General features: G+C 39.7%; 1 long non-coding RNA gene across 3 annotated transcripts in view; it reads right to left on the reverse strand.

Moving 5' to 3' along the window:
* The window catches only part of LOC309393343, a 137,492-nt gene that overhangs the window by 86,853 nt on the left and 34,776 nt on the right, over nt 1-15,863 (reverse strand). For all 3 annotated transcript variants that reach the window (XR_014175571.1, XR_014175572.1, XR_014175573.1), the window contains exon 2: nt 14,058-14,200. This is a non-coding gene — a long non-coding RNA (uncharacterized lncRNA). The remainder of the gene's footprint in view (nt 1-14,057; nt 14,201-15,863) is intronic.

Consider the following 15,863-nt stretch of genomic DNA (forward strand, 5'->3'; position numbering starts at 1 on the left):
CCAGTTGGAACGGAATCCAGAACCCACCACTGATCTGGATCATAGCTCTTGACATATCAGCAGATGAAGACCTGTGGCCAAAAGAGTCTTTTCCAAGTATTGGCTAGTGCAACAATTTTAATCATTGTTACAATTGAGAGGAAGCAGTTATAAATGTCTTGAATATCTTATAACTGAACTAATGTACAACCTGAAAGCTGCAGATGGTGAAGAATATAGTTTATTCTTATGTTTCATATGTTTAAGCATAAATCAATGAGAATAAATTTGCCTGACTTAAATGCCATAAAAGCAACTGCAATACAATGGTTTTTAAAAAAGAAAATATTAAACAGTGCTCATATTTTTGGAACAATTCAGAAAATTTTGCTGGCTATGAAAAATAAAACAGATCATTTCTATGCATTTTTTTAAAAAAGGAATTCTGATTTTTGAAAGAACTAGGAAGGTTTTTTGATGAAGTACTGATAAAGGCTATGCAAGGTATGTATTTCCCCTGATTCATCTGAAAACAGATCTTTCATTGGTTCAGGCAATACAATTCTCTTTTGACAATTCACAACAATGCTATTGCTGAACTTAGGGCAATCCTAGCTTTAACCATAAGTCAGTGCTATATAATAACTGTGGTAACAGCCTATTGTTTGTAATATCCTGGCCTGCAGTTTCTGTTCAGTATAATGCAGTATAGGAACTTTTAACTGATGAAAGAGAATGTCATAAACTAAAGAGAATTTTTCCCTACTCATGTTAACATATCCTCCTGCTTCTTCTTCCTTGCCTTTGCTATATAATTACTTCATATAGATGAAGAATAAAGTGGTTGAAAAGTTATGACCTTTTACTGAATCACTATTTGAGCTTGATATTAATTGTGACTGCTGGATACAGCTGTTTTACTATCTCTACAGGAGGGAGAACTGATTGCTCTAGCCATAGCTTTCTTTAACAAATTTGCTAATCACATCTAATTTTTTCACTTAGAAATTGGAAGCTGCTTTTTATCCTGTCAGAAAGGCAAAAGGAAAATATGCGCTGTAATCAGAATAAGTGAAACATTGCCTTCCTGAGCTGTCAACTTTCCCCCCCAAAATGCCACTAAAGATTGTCCCTCATTCATAATTTTACTTGCCATACTTTGAATATTATACTGCAGTTCACTTTAGGAGAATTCTGGAAAAACATTTTATAAAAAATAAAGAAATATAATCAAAAATAATTTCATTCGTAGCAGGCTATATTATTATATTAGATATATATGGACCTACCCTGTATAAATTTTAAAACATTTATTTGTGGAAAACCTTTGTGAAGAATCTTTCTTTGCATGTTTTAGTCAAAGAGTAATATAGTCACACAAGTAAAGACTGTGGAAGAATTTGTTAGCCACACAATATATAAGGTAAGTGGTCTGCAAAGAAAAAATAAGATAAATAGTCCACTTGCTGTGTAACTTATATAACTCATTATACACTGCTTTGAATATTTTTTATTAGGCAGCCTTATAAATTGGATTAATTCTAATTCTATTAATAATTTATGTCATAATTTATAAAGCAGTGATATCCGCAAATAAAGCTTTCTGAAGATAAATCCATCTATATCTTCAGATAAATTTTTAAGTAAATGTATAAAAAAAACTAACAGAACTATTTAAAGTTATAGGTTAAAGAACCTGTTCTTGGTTCTCATTTTTTCAGAGAAGGAAATGATTTAAATAACATGGAAGAAAGAAATATCAATGACTTCAGTTGAATGTGGTAGGGAGGATTAAATTAATCAAGAAATCTATTTGACAGTGTGCAAATTCAATTTGAGTACTTGACATAATAAAAAGAAACTGGTTCAATTGAAATGGTTATCTGATTATGTCATAATTTCTGATTCTCCATATTAATTTAAGAGTATATATCAGTGGTTGTCAAATTTTTGCAGTGCCATGACTTCCTCCCAGAATAAATGTATATCAACGAATAATGATTAATGATTTCATAAGTGGACGGGGGGGGGGGAGGTAGAAGTGAACAAAAAATAAAATTTGCTTTTCCTAATTAATTTTTTTTAAAGTTATATAGCAAATAATGATAAAATATTGCAACTTTACAAAATAAAACATTTTCATTTGAAATTCAGAAAACAATAATATTTAAAATCCTCTCTGTGTTGTGTACACACACACACACAGAGATTTTATTTTTGAGGTAGTCACTCTCATGTTGTTCAATGCTTTTAGATTAATATACAAAATATTTAAGATAATAGTTGTAAAATGTCCTAACACTGCTTCCAACTGGTTGAGCAAAACAGGTTTACCTTCTGACAACTCTTATGGTTTGTGCTCATAGAACAAAGTTGGTGTCCAAATATATCAGAGGAGTCCCCCACCCCCAGTTTAGCAAAGGGGAAAAAGTTACAATACATCATGTGATGACAATGTGACAGTGCGAGTTTGACACCCCGGGAATATATTGTAACCTGTAGAGAATCCTGCCTTGCAATGCAGGCTGTGGACTTAGTTCCAAAATTTCAAACTTATCTGTTCCTCTACTTTTCTATTCAGTTTGATGGAGATTACAAATGAGATATTGCAGTCAGCATCAGCATGCATGGCTATTGTAGGTGGGGTGGCACGTGTAGGTCAAGTAAAACAGATGGCCCGAGTATAGATGAAACTGTTAGAAGATATTGAGCCTGCTTTTAGTTCAAGCCCAACAAAGTCACTGCTCATATGTAATGTATTTCATAAGTCTAGTACAGAGAAAGTTATCATAAAGAGTTAACATAATAAGAAAATGGTCAGTTTTCTTCATCAAAAGACTTCTTGGTAACCCATATAAAAGAAAATGATATTTTATTTAGAATGAACTTACATTTTCAATAAATTACTGACACACACACACACCCATAGATGTGCATAGATGTGCAACCACACTGTCTTCCATTTTCATTTCCTTCTCAATCTGTCCAATTCTTGATTCTTCTATATTGTAGCTCTCTCTCTCTCTCTTTCTTCCCCTCTCTCTTTCTCTCACTCATTCCCTATGCTGAAGATGATGAAAAGCTGTTGTGAAGAAGCTGATTGCACTTTCTTTCTGCTCAGATATAAAGGCTGAACAGAATAATTCTATCCAAAAGACTTAAGAGAAATTATTCCCTTTTGCTTCCTTTGATAAACATGAAAGTCATTTCTGATTTGGAAAATATAATTTCAAGGCAATAGAAAATGTACCCAGCGGAATTATTAAGAAACCAAGTGTCATGAGTTAGAATTTGATCACAGAAAATCTGTACATCTCTCCTTATTTCAAAAGTCTATCATTTCCTCAAGAATTGAGTAGAAAAACCATCGGTCTTACTCCAAGTGAAGATGGGCAGTCTAAATCTATTAAGTTTGAATTGAATTGCTTTCCTCATCTTTCTGTGTTCATTAGAAAGCAAGGCTTGCAATTTAATAGCAAACCTGAAGCGTGGAATTAGAGTTTAGAAATAATTTATGCTGAAACTTTAGAAATCTTGAAACTAATTGCAGATACAAGGATCTCAAGACAAGAAGTAGAAAGATAGAAGTTAATAGGGTTGGTTTGATAATGATAAGTAAAAAAGTCATTAACAATCTGACTGTGGCATTGAAATGCTGAGGACCTCTAGCCTACCTAAAACTACTTCTTTGTTGTTGTTTTCTATCCACAGAGCCCATTATATGAGTTCTGGACTGAGAGTTTTGCATACCTACACTGAGCTCATACTCCAGTGAAGTTCAAAGAAGTCAGTCATGCATAAGTAATATTTGGAAGGGCATGCATTAATAGCAGACATTGGTGAGCATTCTAGTTCAAGCCAGGTTTAAAAACCCTAGGGAATTCCTGAAAGCCTGGTCCTCAGACAAACAAGCCATCAACAAGCACACAGGTTTGTGATATTTACATATCATTCAAAAGAGACAATTAAAAAGGCAAAAGGAAATAAAAACTCAAAAAACCTCCCTATGTTTTCAATCAACACCCACATAATCAGATATTAAGATTAAGATTAATACTAGATCAACAATAGAGAAGTAAACAATACCCAATCAAGGAACTACCAATGCAGACAAGCAAGCTAACAATAACACTCAGTCTAATCAAGCTACTACCAAGAACATTCTCACTAACACTTGTACATAGTAAGCATTCTCCATTCACTTCTACCACTGATAATGCCACTAGTTGAGTAATGAAATGCCTGTAAGAAAACAGTCAGGCTCAGAAGTACAAAGGACCCAACTTTTTAAACCATTTGTACAATGTTCTTTAAAAAAAACCAGTTCAACCCTCAGCTATAAATTCTCTTCTATCATCTTACTACTTTGGTGTCCCACATTTTCATTCCAGGACACTGTTGGTTGCTTTCCTTTCTAAAATTAAGTTCTGTTGTACATATGTACTTTCTATCTGTATATGCATACTCACACTTACACTAAGTTAAATTCTGTGTAAATACAAAGCACTTTATATTACCCCAAAGTAGTGCTTTGGTACACAACTTATTATTTTTTAATCATTTCAACAAGCTGAGGTTAAATTGTCTTGGAATAGACAGTTTATAATTTTAGAACACCTATAAGTTCAATTTTCAATTTTGTTTCCATCTGTGCTTAGCAAGAGTTATACTTGGGATTTTGCTGGCATTCATATTGGTCAAACTCATGTTTTTCACTTCCTCTACTCTCAGTGATCAATTTTAAAAGCTAGCAAAGCTTAAATAAATTGGCTACTATAACAGAAAAGAAGCAGCTTATCAAATTTCAGCAATTCTTTCTCTATTATATAAAATATCCCTGTTGGTAATTTAAAGTTAAACCAAACCATTTATTAAGACTGGCTCAGAAATAAGTGAAGTTTTTACAGCTACAGCTACAGCTACATCTAAAGTTCAAAGTTATTTAGTGAATACAGTAATTACAAGAAAATAGTAATCAAGTTGCCTATCTAGTTATTTACAAACCAAACTGAGCTTATCTGTCATCTCTTCTTCTGATCCGTACCATAAAATATCTGGACATGCAATATGGATACATATATCTAGGTTGAGGCTCTTAGCACAAGAAGCATTTTATAGACAAGAAATACTAGGCAAACACAATGGCTAACTTAGATAGTAAACTCTTATTAACTATTATTATAAATTTTTAAGGTAAACCAAAGGGTTTTTTTTATTTGGAAAAGATAAGAATGAGTTTGAAATTGAGTTATGTACAAATAATGGACAAGTAATTGCTAAAAAGTATGAAAAATTAAAAATTGAAATAGAAGATGAAGAATGCATAATTTTGGTTATAATATACAGATGGAAAATGGCAAATATGTGGTAGAAAGGATTACAATTTGCACTGTAATTATAAACTTAAAGAGAATATATGTATTTTAAATTATTTGAAGTTCATATTTATATGTTTATTTTAATAGGGAGATGACATTAATCTTTTCATGTGTTATAATTGAAATACCTTAATTCTGACATAAACTATAATCTGAGTGGCAATCCATCAACAGGTGTATAATGTTTTCTGACTTTTATAGATACTTGACACTGTAAGTACATTGCCTGGCAAATACTTGATATCAAAATTTATTCTCATTAAATAATTGCATAACACTGTACTTTCCAAGGAATTGCATTTTTTTCTTGTTACTGTTCCAGGGAAAACCATTCATTTATCCACCATTTCTAACTCAATAAAAGAGAATATCTAAAATAATACAATATCTAATGTAGCTAAGAATAGAATAGAATGGAATGAAATGGAGGAGAGTGGAGGAGTGGGGGGGGGGAAGAGGATAGGAGACAACATCTAATTCCCCTACAGCATATTCCAAGTCATATGAATGCTAAATCTCTCCAAATGATTCATAGTTAGCATACATATTCTGCTGTTATATGTCATGATTACAAACTTAGGCTCGCTAATCAGAGTCATATATTTCATATTGGTTTCTCAGTGATCAAAAAGCAAGTTAAAATTTCATTTGTTATGAATTCCATTTTGATCATATGAAAAAAATATGCTCCTCTTACAGGATCTTCTTGAGAGAAATAATCACTTAATATAGAATGTCTTGAAATGAAACTTTTCTTCAGCTTTCATAGCCCTTCCATAGATGAATTTTCAACTTCATAAAGACAAGATTCCTTATATCGTCATTTTGGTGACATTGTAGTTTGCTGATGTATGGTTTATCTGTTGCTGATTTTAAGAAGTGTCTATTTTTTCTTTAAATTAGCAACAGACAAAACATAAATCAGCAAACTGTGCTGACATCTAAGTCATGAAATGTAAAATGACATGATTAACATAAATATTGCATTATGTACTTGGACTAGAATTTCTGAAGCAAATATATGTCATAGCATTATCTTCCAAAAGCTCAGAAATGAAACCTCTGACTGGCCTAGATTGGATCCTGCATAGAATTATCTCCCCATGGATACCCATTATACCAAAATAAACTTGAAATGTAATCCAGAAAATATACAACTGAAGAACAATGATCGTGAAGTTCTAAATTGCTTTAGGCTCCATTTATCTTTAAGAGCCTTGTGAAAAGTTAAACAAAGTCAAAGTTGTAAATCTTATTATCTCTTTCTCTAATTATTGCCCATTTATTTATTTATTTATTTATTTATTTATTTATTTATTTATTTATTTATTTTATCAGACTTATTAGTCGCCCCCTCTCCCCACAGGGACTCGGGGCGACGTACACAAGCAATGGTCTACGGACTACAAAGGAGGAGGTAAAAATAAATAAATACAATAATCAGAGAAGTTAAAACCCCAATAAGAATAAAAGTTTAAAAGCTAACATTGACAATTAAAATTAACCAAGGGGTGGAACAGTTGTCGAGATTATGCCAGGCCGGCTAGCCGAAACAGGTGGGTCTTCAGTTTACTGCGGAAGGAGCAGAGATCGGTTGTTGTCCTGATGTCTGGGGGGAGGTCATTCCAAAGGGTGGGACCCGCCACAGAGAAGGACCTACTCCTGGGCACCGCCCTCTGACAGTCTCTAGAGGACGGCACCCGGAGAAGGCCCTCTCTGTGTGAGCGAATGGGCCGCAGGGATGTATGGGGCAGAACACGATCCCGCAGATAACTAGGCCCTATGCCATGGAGCGCTTTAAAGATGGTGACTAACACCTTGAAGCGCACCCGGTAGGCACAGGAAGCCAGTGCAGCTCGCGCAGGAGAGGTGTTGTATGGGAGAACCTCGATCTCCCCATGATTACCCGCGCGGCTGCATTCTGGACCAACTGCAGTCTCCGGGTGCACCTCAAGGGGAGCCCCATGTAGAGAGCATTACAGTAGTCCAGACGAGACGTCACCAGCGCGTGAGTGACTGTGCGCAGGGCCCCCCGGTCCAAAAGGGGACGCAATTGGCGCACCAGGCGAACCTGGTGGAACGTCCCCCTCGCCACGGCTGCCACATGATCTTCTATAGTCAGCCGGGCATCAAGGAGGACGCCCAAATTGCGTGCCCGTTCCACCGGGGCTAATTGTTCATCCCCGATGGCCAGCGATGGAATGTGCTGGTTGTATCGGGGAGCTGGGAGCCACAGCCACTCTGTCTTGGAGGGGTTGAGCCTGAGCCTGTTGTCACCCATCCAGACCCGCACGGCTTCCAGACAACGGGACATCCCTTCGACGGCCTCGTTGGGGTGGTTTGGGGTGGAAATGTACAGCTGGGTATCATCAGCGTACAGGTGGTATCCCACCCCAAAACCACGGATGATCTCGCCCAGCGGTTTCATATATGTGTTGAACAGGAGAGGTGAGAGGATCGACCCCTGAGGGACCCCACAAGTAAGGGGCCTCGGGGTCGACCTCTGCTCCCCTGCCAACACACATTGCGTCCGGCCAGAGAGGTAGGAGCGGAACCACCGCAATACAGTGCCTCCGATCCCCAACCCCTCCAGACGGCGCAATAGGATACCATGGTCGATGGTATCGAAAGCCGCCGAGAGATCTAATAGGACAAGGATGGAGGAACAACCCCCATCCTTTGCCCTCCAGAGATCATCCACCAACGCGACCAAGGCCATCTCAGTACTGTGACCGGGCCGGAAGCCGGACTGGCGCGGGTCTAGATAATCATCTTCCTCCAGGTGACGCGGGAACTGTTGAGCCACCACACTCTCAACAACCTTTGCTAGAAAAGGAAGGTTGGAGACAGGACGATAATTTGCTAGCTCCTCTGGGTCCAGGGAAGGCTTCTTGAGCAGGGGTCTCACCACCGCCTCTTTCAAGGCGGTTGGTAAAAGGCCCTCACCCAACGAAGCATTCACCAGCCCCAGTAGCCAGCCTCGTGTACCCTCCCAGGAAGCCAGTACCAACCAGGAGGGACACGGGTCCAATAAACATGTGGTGGCTCGCAGTCGCCCGCGCAACCTGTCCAAATCTTCGGTGACAACAGGGTCAAACTCCTCCCAGCGTGGAACCTCAAGACTAGCCTCGGACGCCCCCTCTGGAACACTGGGGTGGGTTCACTCCCTCCGGATCCGATCAATTTTATCCTGCAGGTATTCCCCAAACTCCTCTGCCCTGCCCTGCAACGGGGGGTCCCGCTGTCCCTGCGACAGCATGGAGCGGGTCACCCGAAACAGGGCGGCAGGGTGGTTCTCTGCGGATGCTATAAGGGTGGCATAATACTGATGCTTGGCCACCCTTACTGCCACAAGGTAGGTCCTTAAGTAGGCTCTTACCTGTGTTCAATCGGATTCGGAGCGGGAGGATCTCCACTTGCTCTCTAGGCGTCTCCTATGGCGTTTCATTGCCCTTAGCTCCCCATTAAACCAGGGGGCCCGGGTTGATCGTTGCCATCGGAGAGGCCGCAAAGGCGCAACCCGGTCCAAGGCTCCAGCGGCCGCACTATTCCACGCGGCCACCAGGTCCTCTGCCCGGGAGCGGGGCAGGTCTGCAGGAGGTGGCCCAAGCTCCGCCTGGAACCTATCTGGTTCCATCAGACGCCTGGGGCGGAACCATCTGGGACAATCTGGTTCCGCCTCCCCGCGGCGGGGAGTAGCGCCAGGGAAGTCCAGTTGGAGAAGTGAGTGATCTGACCATGACAGGGGCGTGATGACTAAATTCCCTATACCCAGATCACTCGTCCACTGGTCGGAGACAAACACAAGATCCAGTATGTGGCCTCTTTCGTGTGTGGGGTCCCGAACTACTTGAGTCAGATCCATGGCTGTCATGGAAGCCATGAATTCCCGGGCTACCTCGGATGCCTCTCCCGTCGACGGCAGGTTGAAGTCCCCCATCACTAGTAGCTTGGGGGTCTCAACCGCCATCTCTGCTATCAGCTCGAGGAGTCCGGGCAGGGCCATTGATGTATGGCGGGGAGCCAGGTATACTATCAACAGACCCAACTGTCTCCCTGGGCCCCATTTCACGCCCAGAGACTCACAACCGGATGTCTGCGACACAGTGAATTCTCTCGGAGTGAAATCTTCCCGGATGATTATCGCTACCCCACCGCCCCTACCCTGGGCCTGTGGCTGATGGAACACCCGGTAACCTGGAGGGCACATTTCACCGAGGGGCAACCCCCCCTCCGGGCCCAACCAGGTTTCCGTTATTCCTGCGAGGTCCAGCTCCCCCTCTGAGATCAAGTCCCTGATGAGTGGGGCCTTATTAACCATGGACCTCGCATTACATAACATCAGCCTAAGGCCCAGGCTCTGCCGATCCTGTCCACCTAGACTGCGGGGGTTGGTACAAGCGACCGGGTGTGTCCAACAGCCCCGGTCTCCCAACCGACTATGTGTTCTTCTGGTGTCCTCGCGCCCGCCCCTCCCTACGACCGTCGTTATCGGATTCCCCCCCATAGGAATGCTGTAACCTTTCACCTCCCCCACTCCGCTCCCCTCCATCCTGATCCCACCTGTTGACCTGGCTATATCCATACCCCCAGGTTGAGTAACCCTCCCCCCCTCCCTGGAACCCCTTAAAAATTTTAAAAAACATTTTACTAAAAAACCCCTGATCCCCCGCTTCCTCCACCTCTCTGGGTCAATAAACCCTTCATCGAGGTGTGCCCTCACCAGGGCGGGGGGCATACCTGTGACAGGGGGGACCCTCGCAGTTGTAAAATATCAGCCCTTGAGTAGATTATGATGATGATAACTATGGCTATGGCAGGTCCAGGATGTAAATACATGTGAAAAGGCCAAGATGTAAATGGATAAATAAAAGGAGAGAGGAAGCCTACAACGCCGAACCATGATAGTCAATAGACCTCCATCGAGGCCCAGAGGCAGTTCTTAGAGTTCTTAAAGTGCTTAAATCGGAAATAGTCCTCCATCGAGGCCCAGAGGCAGTTCTTAAAGTTCTTAAAGTTCTTAAAGTGCTTAAAGAGGCAGTTCTTAAAGTTCTTAAAGTTCTTAAAATTCTTAAAGTGCTTAAATCGGAAATCCGCGGGGGCGGGGGCGGGGGCGGGGGGGGGATAGGCGAAGTGCCAAGGCCAGTTTCATGGCTTGTTGATCTTCTGGGGTCGCCCAAAGCCTCCGGCGGCCCCCCCTGGCTTGCTTCTTAAATCCCCTCAGCTCCTCTCCGGCCCCTCGGCCTCCTGAATAGGCAGCTCACCGCGGTTAGAGAGATGGAAGGAAATATGGCACCCGATGTTTCAATGCCATCTCCGCCGGTGCCGCCATCATCGCCGTCGCCGGCTGGGCCCACACACCGCCCCCGAACAGTTTGTTCTCCTCCTCACCGACTCGCTCCCTCATGGAAACGCTCCTCCGCTCTTCCATTCCTCTGTTTCTCCGCTGTCTCGCCATCCTGGCAGCCATGCAAGTCACATTTCCGGTTTTTCCGCTGCCGTGGCTCAGCCTCAGCGTTCTCGCAATCCTCCATCTCCTGTCCATCTGGCTGTCTGATTTTCCCGGGTCTCAGCTATTCCCCCCGGGTCACAGTTGGTTCTCAAAGACGGCCAGGGTTACCACTGACCCCCTCACGGCCCCCAAAATGACCGGTGGGGGCCGAAAGCGCCCGCTATCCCTGCCAGGGAGCCCCATCATTACGGAGCTCTAGGAAGGTCCCTCCATTGCCCCGGAAGCTCCTCCTCCCTTTATCTTACATAAGGGATTACATACTATAGTATAATCCCTCAATACAGTTCCTTCAGGTGAATGAAAGATTTATACAATCTGAAAAGAAACCAGAGCAGGGCAAGATCTTCAAATATTTAAGGCTAGCTTCTGAAGTTTCTAGTTGGATTATCTATGCCCAAAATGGACAGAGATCAGCATTAGCTATCAGAGTTGATTATTTTGCTTAACATACTCAGTTTATATCTGCTTCTGTAAGTTTTTTGGTTCCAAAGCCTGTGCACAGTTGCTATATAAATCTCAGCTAGGAACATATAATAACATGCCTTCCCTAGAAAGTCCAAATTACTGTTTAAGAACATTTTCCAGGTTACCTACTGGATCCAAGTGTGATATTCTAGCTAGCAGGAAGCAGGAGTAAGTAAATTTGAAACCAATAGTTGAATAAATATTTTGCTTATTGGCTGAAATGGTTACACACCTCTTGGATTAGTGCACTTAACAATGGCACATAACTCTAAACCTTTTCTGATGAAGTTAATCTACCATTAGTGCCATATCAAGATAAATTAACCTTAAGATAAAGTATTTTAGACATAATAGATCAAACAGAATCTGCTGCCTTTCATAGGCTATATACAATACAATACAATACAATACAATACAATACAATAGCAGAGTTGGAAGGGACCTTGGAGGTCTTCTAGTCTAACCCCCTGCCTAGGCAGGAAACCCTACAGTGTTTCAGACAAATGGCTATCCAACATCTTCTTAAAGACTTCCAATGTTGGGACATTCACAACTTCTGGAGGCAAGCTGTTCCACTGATTAATTGTTCTGTCAGGAAATTTCTCCTCAGTTCTAAGTTGCTTCTCTCCATGATTATTTTCTACCCATTGCTTCTTGTTCTACCCTCAGGTGCCTTGGGGAATAGTTTGACTCCATCTTCTTTGTGGCAATCTCTGATATATTGGAACACTGCTATCATGTTTCCCCGAGTCCTTCTTTTCATTAAACTAGACATACACAGTTCCTGCAACCGTTCTTCATATGTTTTAGTCTCTAGTCCCAATAAATCATTGAATGTTAGTTCCCCAACTGCTTCAAATATATACCAAATTCCAGTACCTAAATGGAGAGCTGAATTCATATTAAGGAAGCTGTTTTGGAAGACAAATACAAGAACATTTCTTTAGAAACATGATATTGTTTCAGAAGCACAATTGTTTTAAAAACCATGGCCTATGTTCTTTCTCTTTCTCAGTGTTATAAAGACATTTTTCACTAGCTAATTACCTGTCTTTTTTAAATTTCCAAGGCAATCTTTGCGCTATTTGTCAAGATAATTTTACAGAATTGGTTATACTATGTTTAGACTTCATTCACAAATGATCAGTGAGTCATTGATATAGTTAGATATCAATTTTATTTTATTTTATAAATTTATTTAAAGCTTTTTGTTTCATCTTAAAAATATGTTTCCACTTGTTTTATATGAAGATGAGGTCAGCTGTTTGTCAAAGTACAGAATAAATGACTTAGAACAATTTTTCCATTGTTATGTTAGGAAAAAATGAAGTATTTACCCAACATATGTAACTCAAGCTACAACTTGGCAAAAATATGCTAGTCTTAGAAAAATCTAGCATTTGGAAGCAATGTTTCTACTTATTTTCTTCTAATCCTACTTAGAGACATTTCATACCAACAAAGTATGTGATGTCTGAAAAATGGTGGGGGAAGAGGAGGTTATGAGTCTGTTTATTGGTCCATAAAAAGTACATTCTTTTACAATAAAAATGTTAGGAAATCATAGTACAAATTTCCTAACACTTTGCCACCATAAATTTGATCAAATGAACCCTAAGGCTGAGGTCATTGCATGAAACTTGCAGACATGGGTTTCCTGCCCTGATTTATAAGAGAGCTTCAGATAATTCTTCTGCTTGCATCCATAACAAAAGATTGATAGCAAAGACTTTCCTTAGGTAATTCCTTAAGTGATTGTGAGTGAGCAAAGAAAACTGGGATGTTACAATACATTTGTAGACAGATTAAACTGATTTAAAAGCATCTGATTGTTACTTAGATTAGGGGGGGAAGTATTTCGGATTTAGTTTGTTAGTGCCATGTGCAAAAACTCTGATCTGATAACTTCTCATATGAGAAATGTATGGCTAAAGTTTACCAGAATATGTATGGAGATTCTCAGTCATCCAGGTCATGGTTGTCCCAAAGGTGGTTTTTCAAGAGGCAATTGGACTTCCTTTATTTTTTTTCTTGAACACTTTTTGCTTCTCTGAGTAAGTAAGAACTTAAGCTGCTCAAAACTTGATTGCAGAAAATATGACTTCAGGAACAGAGTGGTCAATGCCTGGAATGCACTACCTGACTCTGTTGTTACATCCTCAAACCAGGGGTAAGTTGCTGCTGGCGTTACTGTCAGTTCAGTGCATGTGCGATTTTCTCTGTGCACATGTGCAGTTGTTTGTCAATAAGCCTATGCATGCATAGAAAATTAAGAATGCCGAGAAAAAAGATGCCACGGCGACCCAGTCAAAATTTCCACTACTGATTTGCCAAAACCAGTGTGAACCGGTAGCAACCCACCTCTGACTAAAAATCCCCAAACTGTAACCTTAAACTGTCTACCGTGGACCCACCCCATTCCTAAGGGGTCTGTAAGGGGCATGCATAAGTGCACCAGCGTGTCTACCATCCCTGTCCTACTGTTCCTATCTATTTGGACTCATTTCTTATGCATATATGTATACCTGCTTATAATTATATGTTTACATGTTATATTCATACTTATACTTGCTTTCTCATACATGCTTGACAAACCAAAATAAATAAAATAAATAAACTTAGTCAGTTTTGGAGTTCTTTAGTTTGAAACTGAAGAAGCTTCTTGGATGAAAAGCGAAATGTCTTTAAGGAAAGAAAAAAAAACTCAGTTGCCATTTTCTTACCTCTAGGCAGGGATGGAATAGTTTGTGTTTGAATGATTGGAAACACAATCCTATAGTTCAAAAACAAATTCTTATAGGAGAGTAATCACAGCTGCTATTCTCTATATGTTAAACTTCAGAATTATTTCCAAGCTTGGTGAATTCTGTAAAAAAGAAAAGAAAACATACCGTATATTAAAATACTGAAAGTCCATTAAAAAACCCTCTACATTTTACTTCCTGAGAAATAATAATTCAATTAACTTAATTATTGACCAATTTTGGATTATAATCTTGGATTATTTTTAAACAATAGGATTTCATGACTGGGCCACATTGCATTAAAAGATGGCTTTTCAATTAAGCTTTCTTTCAAAGTAGCAATTTGAATTCTGCTTCTAGAAATGTTTCCATCAGCAGCAACTTATAGCAGAGCCCATTATTCTCCCTCTTGAACATTTGATTCCTTCAATTCTTATAATTTCTAACCAACAACAGACAAAACAAAGAGATTTCATTGCTTTTACTATCAGTTACTATCAGGGTGTATCTATAGCTATGTGAGAAGTATCCATATATCTTCAATAGTATGCAGATACTATCTTATATGCTTACTAAAAGCAGTAATAACTTGTGCTTTTTTTCTGAACAACAGAGGACAAAGGAAAAGCTTTTGCAATAGCTGTTATTAGCTGCTGACGTCTTCTAGCACTGAATCATTCAGTCTCTGGTTTACTTATGGCACCAATTGTTTCATGTATTAAACAAACATAACCACTAAATCCTATCCCAAGAACCTTATGAGATAGCTTTCTTGCCACCATGGCAAGCTGATACTTTATAGTTCAAATTACCACTGATAATAGTTTTTCCAGGCTTGGAAGTGGAAATGCAAGTGGAACAAAAGTAAAGATAAAAGTGACAATATTTCCAAAGTAATGTATCAATTGAATTTCACCAAATAGAGGCAAAAGTATAATTAAGATTACAATAGTACTATTGATATTTAATTAACAAAATATTCTTTAACTTAATTGCTCCCATAATTTCTAAAAACTTGTATATAACTATAATGAGCTATACTCTCACCAACATCCATGCTACTCTTTCTATTCCATTAGATGTGAGGAATACTCCAATACTATCAGATAAAGTCATTCAGTTATGTTCAGAGTTGGTCCTGTCTCTGATTGGTACTGCCTTGTCTTGTTGCCTGCGTGGTGGATACTATCTTATATGCTTACTAAAAGCAGTAATAACTTGTGCTTTTTTCCTGAACAACAGAGGACAAAGGAAAAGCAGGGGTGGTTGACCCATATCTCCTTACATAATAGGCGAGATCTTTGGGACTGTTAACCCAGCTATCTCTCCTTTAGCTCCATGACCTTTCTGTTTAGTTAAGATTGCCCAGGATATGATATATGGTTGAGTCCATTCTCAATCATATCAGGATACTGATTATTTTTAAACCTCATTAATAAGTTAATGTTGCATGAATGTTTTTATTCTTTGGATTGCTTGGTCACCAAATGTTGGTGTAGAATCTTTTGAGAAGAGAAACTCAAGTGTAGATATTTTTCTTTATGTTTGCCTTGAAATAAGCTGGTAAAAAACTTCCTACATCACATTTATTTTTGGTCTGTTGCTAGATAAAACGATGCCTGAAGAAAACTGTAACAAAGCAATAGTTAGATGAAACACCAGAGAAAATGAATTGAACAAAAACTACAGGCAACATCCACATAAGACCTCTTTATTGGATTAAAGAGTGTTAACTTTTATAGTAATAGATGAACATTGCCTGGATGACCGTTTAAGATTTCTCAA

This window comes from Natrix helvetica (assembly GCF_964273705.1).
Source record: "Natrix helvetica genome assembly, chromosome: 5".
Lineage (NCBI taxonomy): Eukaryota > Metazoa > Chordata > Lepidosauria > Squamata > Natricidae > Natrix > Natrix helvetica.